The following is a 7,328-nucleotide window of genomic DNA, read 5'->3' as shown; positions in this document are numbered from 1 at the left end:
GGCAGGTGCAGTAGCTCGCTGTACAATACCTTCTCCACAGCAGGGAAGATGCTCCTCTTCTGCCCCGGATTCGCCAGTGGGAAAGTCCTGGATCACTCGAGGACCTCTGCAAAGTCTCAGTCCTTTTCTCCAGACATTGATGTGAGCTTGCTGTTACTTTAAATAGAAGAGCAGCCCCACTCTTTTCCTTGTGCTGTTAGTTAAAATGATCTGCTTTAAACTACGTGCTCCATTCCTACAGTTCGGCTCTGCTACAATCCCACATCCAACACCTGCAAGCTGAAAACACAAGCTAGATGAAGTCCAGAAAGCACAGGAACAATTTTTTTACAGCCATCCTTCTATGGGATTATTACAGGCATAACTGTAATAATTACAGGGATAACTTCTTATTTGCCTGCAATAAAACTAATTTCAGCAACTTGTCTCACAATGGGGGAACCAGCAGAAAACCTTTCCTCCACTGACTTTTATGGAAGTAAGGGAAAAATCAAGGTTGAGCGCAGGTCACCGTGGCACTTAGGGTGTAGGCTACCAGAATTAGCCCTCCAAACCTAGCAAATTTTGATAAATTCTGAGTGCTCAGAGCTCCAATGGTGTTGTTCTAGGTAAACTAAGGAAATTAAGCTGATGGGGCTGGTAGGGCTGATCTATCTGTCTGCCCCCAGCGGTTCCTCATTCCTTTGTTGGGCATCAGCTGAAGGATGGACAGAGGAGAAGCAAATGTCCCTGGTCGTTTTTTAAAAAAACCTGATTGACCAAGAGTTATATTAAAATGCAAGAGAGTTTTTTCTCATGGGACACAGGCAAGCTGATGCATACAGCCTCCCAGCCCCGAAAACACGAACTGGGGATGCACAGGGAGCGATGTGCCGGCAGCCCATCCATTTGGGTTAAGTTAGTAGCCATTGAAACACCAACAATGGGAGGTAAAAATGGCCCAAATTAAAAAATAAGCTTTGGACCCCACCATGCCTGATGTCACCGTTTCACTCAGGGGGTTCGACATCTTTCAGGAACGTTGGACTGGACTGCCTTGCAAACATAAGAGTAAGCAACGATGGGAAAAAGACACCAAACCCAAACCACTGCCTGGTTTTATACTTCATAAATAAAATCTCCTAAATCAACTCATAAATAAAATGAATAAATACAATAATAGTGATTTTCTTTGGTTTCATCAATGGAGAAAATGATGCCAATGTGAGATACTGCCAAAAGAGCTGGTCCCATCCTCCCCTTGCTCCCGCCCTTCTCCCCATCCTGCTTTTGGCTCAGTGCTGGTGGGTTTTGGCTGGGATAGTTGCCTTTCAGTTGGGCTCGTTTCTCACATGGTGGGAAGAGGAGGTGAAAAAGCCCTTCTGCATAGCCAGCTTCATCCCTTCAACTCCCTCTCATTTTTTCCTACCTTAGCTTTCCCTATCAAGTTTCCTACCAAGGACATTTATTTTCCCTTTATCCTCCAACTGTTTTTTCAGCCACCTCATTTATTGCCGATTATCTGCCTCACCCAAGCTGAGCAGGCTCTGCAAATAATGGAAATCTGTGTGTTTGTCGGGGAAAAGACATAGCACAAATGTCAGGGAAACATGGCCAGGAAGCGCTTGGAAAGCCAAGGTGTGGACATTTTCATTAATGACAAGGGAATAATAATTCCATACAATTTATGGCCATTTTTGCATTAAGGTGAAAGGTGATGTCCCAGCTAAGTTTCTTTATTTCCCTGCAAGGTGAAGCAGCATCGCCAGCTTCATCAGGGTACCCCTTCTGTGTCACACCCAAGCCCTTCTCCCCAGGAACCCCCCCAAGGACAATTTGGAGCAGGGACTTGAGCCTGATTTGTGGTGTAAGGCTAGAACAGGAGCAGTCTGAGGGCTTGGCTCTGCTGAGAGAAAGTCCTGGCTGCCCTGGCAGGGCTTGATGTGCATACAAGACTGAGAAAAGAGGGGTGAAGGCTGCAGTATCTAATATTTTTCCTGTTTTTATAGGTCTGCCCTTGCTCTGAAAGGGTCTACCCTCAGGTTTGTTTCCTCTGAGTCTCGCTCTTAGTAAAAGCACTGCTTCATATTTCTGGATATGTATGTGCATGTATATAAAAATATATCTTGTTGTATATATAATGTATATGATATGTTTTCCATATTGCATAAATATATATTTATCTATTTATCCGGAATATAAATATACATATATATCCAAGAATTTATAGATGTATGTTTATATGTGGATATTTGTCATACACATATAATCCCAGGAGATGGGAGATCCAGAAATTATATTATTATATTTTATATCATTTTAATATAGTTTTAATTTAATAAAAATATGTTTTATATAATTTTATATTGTATATAAATATGTTTATCTGTCATATAAACACATATGGTATAAGTATTTATAAATTATGTAAAATATATAGTATATATAATTATATGTAGTAATATATTATTATATATAGAATCATAGAATCACCAGGTTGGAAGAGATTCACCAGATCATTGAGTCCAACCATTCCTATCAAACACTAAACCATGCCCCTCAGCACCTCGTCCACCCGTCCCTTAAACCCCTCCAGGGAAGGTGACTCAACCACCGCCCTGGGCAGCCTGTTCCAGTGCCCAATGAAACTTTCCGTGAAAATATTTTTCCTAATGTTCAGCCTAAACCTTCCCTGGTGGAGCTTGAGGCCATTCCCTCTCGTCCTGTCCCCTGTCACTTGGGTGACAGGCTGAGCACACACCTCCATTTATTGTTATATATTATTGTAATATATATATTAATTTTTGTAATTAGAGTCTTGGCAGGGATGGATGGTGAGTGGCTGGGAATCAGGAAAAAACAAACTCTCATCCCCTTGGCTTGGGTGCAAAGGATATGCTCCACCTGAGCTCTGCCACTTCCTCTTTGTCCAGCGAGAGCAAACAGTCACCTGCTGGATTCCCAAGACGTGCTGGGGACTCGTGCCCTGTGACCGGCACCCAGTCACAATATTTCATAACAAGAAGAGGCTTATCAGCTCGCACCATCGGTCCCACGCCAGGCTCACCGTAGGCCTGCCTCTGCTGGCTGGGGAGCAGCTGAGTTAAAACAAGACATGCTCAGGCATAACCTGGGAGGTTATAAAGCATCACACCAACTAATTTAATAGCCTCAAACACATCAAAGCTTTCAGGTCGCGTAATTAGAACATATACCTCTCAGGCACTGGTCCGTGGTATCGTAGGAGTCCAATGTGGGGTGAAGAAACCTGCAGCAACTACATTCTTCTGAAATCTTTCACAAGCATTTAAATAGGTATAAAGATCCAGAGTCTGTGGCCAGCAGCATTAACCCACGTGGAGTGGAGCGAGGGCTGCATGAGCAGGGTGTGAGCAGGGAGACCCTGTAAGCACGGCCGACAATCCCAGGCAAACTGTTGGGGTGCTTCGCTCGATTGTTGTGAGGGCTTTTCCTCTCCTATTCTTCTAAATTAAATTAAATTAAAGTAAAGTAAATCAAAGTAAAGTAAAATAATTTTTTTTTAATCCTACAGCTTTCTCTCTCTCTTTCTTTTACATTTTTAGAGCAAGCCAGTGCAGGATACTTCTGGGGCAAGAGCTGAAAGCCACTGGATCAGAAATGAGCCCAGTCACACCTAAAAAGCCCCCATTAATAACCTTGGCGGGGACTGTCCAGAGGTTTCGGGTGCTCCCACGTGGAGCTGCAGCACTCTGTGCAAGAGTTTTTGTAACACAGCAACCTAGGAACACAGCAGAGGCATCAGAGGCAGGGTCTCCTGGTTTGAGGGGGGCTCAGAGTTGGTGGGAACAGCTGGAGTTGCTCAGGGGTCACAAGGTAATGGGGGTTATTTTGTCCATGGATAGAAAAAAGCTCTGGAATAATTCATCATCTATTTTTAACTCCATTCTTGCAGTAACTGCCAGGCGTCTCGCGGCATGTCAGCATTCAAATGGTATGCACATCACTCTCAACACAAGACTGTGAGGGGTCTCCAGACCTTTCTGATCTGGGGACTTTGGTGCAGCAGAGGGGAGGGCAAGGTTTCTATACATCCTGTGCTGTGAGCTGCTTCTCTACACACTCAAAGTCTTTCCACTGGTTTTTCATAGGAAATAAAGCCCTTGGGACAAGCCCTTACTGCAAATAAGAGAGTTTTATCCTTATCACCACCCAGTTGTCACCCTTTCACATTTGCCCCTGGGCTTATTCCCACCGCTGTAATTAAGGGCAGATCAGGTGTCAGCTCACTCCGTTGGGCACGGCTGTAGAAATTCTTGGCACAGTGTTCTTCCTTTCAGGGCTGGAAGCCAAGTGCTAGAGAGACAGGAAGAAAACAGCTTATAATAGTTGGGGCAGGGTGAGAGCCTTCCCCATTTTCCTCATGCACTCGAGGCTGGACCCCAAACCTCGCTTGGACAAGGTGGCTGTGGTATGGCCACCCAGAGGTCCCAGGTGGGGAGAACCTCACAGTGCTGTGCCAGACTCACCCGCCTCCTGGTGTCAGTACCTACAATCAGGCAGGTCCTCTGCCACCAGGGGCATGTTGGACCGTGCTGTGGGCGCATCGTGCTGGTGCTGCGGGGGCTGATGTGGGGTCCGGAGGTGACAGTAACACCTTATGTCTGGGAAGGATAGGGCTGAGCCACTGGATGGTGAGTCTTTCTGATGATCCCAAGCTGTCCTGTTGAGGTTGGCTGAGTATGTAAACACCAGAATGTCCTACTCTGGGATTGTTGGTGAAGCCGGGTATGCAAGGAGGCTGTGTCAAGAGGCAGCGAGGTTAGGCTGTTGATATTTCCAGGCCAGCAAGAGAGATGCAACAGTCAGGAAAGCAAAACAGAGATGGCATAAACCCTTCAAGCATTGGGGTGGGAAGGAGCAAAGGAGGCAGCCACCCCATTGCCCTGTGTCCAGTCTTGACAGCTGTAGCTTCTCCCTCCGTGTCAGCAGATGCTCTCCAGGGCACAGGAGGCACAGCAATAAGCACAAACTTCAGCACTCGTCTAGGATAGGAAATTACAGAGCTGTGCTACCAAGCTTGTCCTGGAGCCTCGGGTGAGCCAATGCAACTGTGTCTGTAGGGTCATAGTGGCCTCACAAGTCACCTGCATAATGAGTGATTTTATCAGCTCTAGTAGCCCATGGTGACAATCTACAGCTTGTCCTTTCTAATGATGAACCATCCAGGGCCCTGTTTGGGCCCATTTGTTTAATCAGGTCAGCACACATCAGAAACTTTGATTTAAATTCCTAGCCCAGAGGACTAGGACTAGCCCTGCTGATGACTTCTCCTGTGGATTTGGTACAACATCTCAGGAGTATTGGTGACTGAGTGGCGGCTGGAGGCAAGGGGAAAGAGGGAGCTACCCACTCCTCTCTTGCTCCACCTAGCCAAGTGGAGCATGAAGAGATGGCAAGTAATTAGTTCTTGAATGTTGAACATACAGAAAGAAAGGACATGCAGTGGGGCATGGTGACCCTAGCGATGAAAAAACCAAACACCTTGGTTAAGAACAAGACTAAAGGAGTAATTATAAATTCTCTGGTTCCTCCACCAATAGACCATGGGGTTTTCCTAATGAGTCATAGATTGCAGAAGAACAGAGGTTGGTGGGGGCCTCTGAACTAGGATCCCTGAAGGTTCCTCCTCCAACCCCTGCTAAATCAGATTGCTCAGGGGCAAGGTTTTCATCTCCCTCAAGAGAGATCCTGCAGCCTTGCTGAGGTCCAGTGTTGGATCACTTTCATGGAGAATACATTTTTTTTCCGAATATCCAATTGTCATTTCTCATCTCCCTGCGCACGCTCATTGCCTCTTGCCCTTCCCTTGTGCAAACGCTGAGAGGAGCCTGGCTCCAGCTCCAGCTCTGCTATGGTATTTGCCTTTGCTGTGCTTCATGAGGTTCCTGCCAGACCATTTCTAGGACTGAAACTGTCTGATCTCCTCTCTGGGTAGCTCCTATTCTTGTTCATGCAGAAGGTACTGAAACTCCTGACATGTTTTAATACAAAATCCCAGACTGTGATAACAGTGAATGCCTTCAAGTAGTCACGAGATATATGCATAATACAGTAGTTCATGCTTCATGCAATAAGGATCACATAATTTTAGTATTTATTGTAAAAATAAGTTTAATTTAAGTTAATGTTAGAATCTGAATGAGAAAGGGAATACACAATATTCTCATGGAGTTTGACAGAAGCATGGTTACCCAAGCAGCTGGTTTCTGAGTGAAAATGAAGCTGTTTGCTCACAAGCCCATTCACAGCAGCACCGCGGAATTTGTCCCTGAGAGGGAATGATGGTCTTCAGCCAACTCCTAGTCCTGCAACACCACAAAACCAACCAGGAGACCAACTCCAGTGTGCCCAAGTGACCCTTTTTTTCCCCACGAAATCCATAAAATAAATCCATTTCCATTTGATTTCTTGCCCTTATTGTCAGATCACCACCCTCCTTCCCTGGCACGTGCAGGAGTCTATGTGCCACTATTGGGGTGAGGAACCCAATATCACCCATTCTCAAGCACAACATCGATTCTCCAGGCCACCTGATGTTTTCTGGCCCCCTGTGGTTTAAGTGAAGGAAGTGTATCCCATGGTGGTAGAGCTAAGCACCCAGGGAGTGAAGAAGCTGAAAGGGCCAGTGTTGAGCTACGGGTGGCTAGCTGTGCTGTATCCTCACTGCTGCCTTCAGAGGAGCCAGTTGAGAAACCCTGGACCCACTGGTTTGCGTTGTGTTAGTGGACTGCAGGCTGGGATGACAGGATCGGGAAGATCCAACAGAAAAACGCGACCGAAGCTGCTGCATCCCTAGACTTCCCTGGCAACTTGGGGCTTCCAGACAGCTGAACACCTCTCCACAGCTGCTTCTCATAGGCATAACACGTGGTTTAAATACCATCTTCATGAGGTCACACTGCAGTTATTTCACAGCGGAGGAATAAGGCATCCATGCAGGGATTAGGCAGCTTTTGCTGGACCAAAAGTCCGGACGGCCTTAAGACTGGAGCCATGGCTCAACAAGAATGTCCTGCCCCTGGGAGAAATCCGCAAAGAATGTGTCATCCCTTTGGGTCTCCAATGTCCCTTCAGTTGCTTATATTTAAGGAGTTGTAGGAAGACAGCAAGAAATGCCAGCTGCTAACCCATTTCAAGTTATCATTGTTATCATTGACACTGCTTTAATTTTGTTTTAATTTTAGATCTGCTGAGTTTGAGTTCGTTCTCTGAAAATGAAATCTATAGTAGAAAGGAGAACATCACATATTTATTGCTACAAGTGAGCAAGTTTCTCATCTGTTCCACGTCTTGCATTTTTAACCAAG

The sequence above is a fragment of the Phaenicophaeus curvirostris genome, chromosome 2 (assembly GCF_032191515.1).
Source record: "Phaenicophaeus curvirostris isolate KB17595 chromosome 2, BPBGC_Pcur_1.0, whole genome shotgun sequence".
NCBI classification, from domain to species: Eukaryota; Metazoa; Chordata; class Aves; order Cuculiformes; family Cuculidae; genus Phaenicophaeus; species Phaenicophaeus curvirostris.
Note: the sequence above shows the minus strand (reverse complement) of the source record.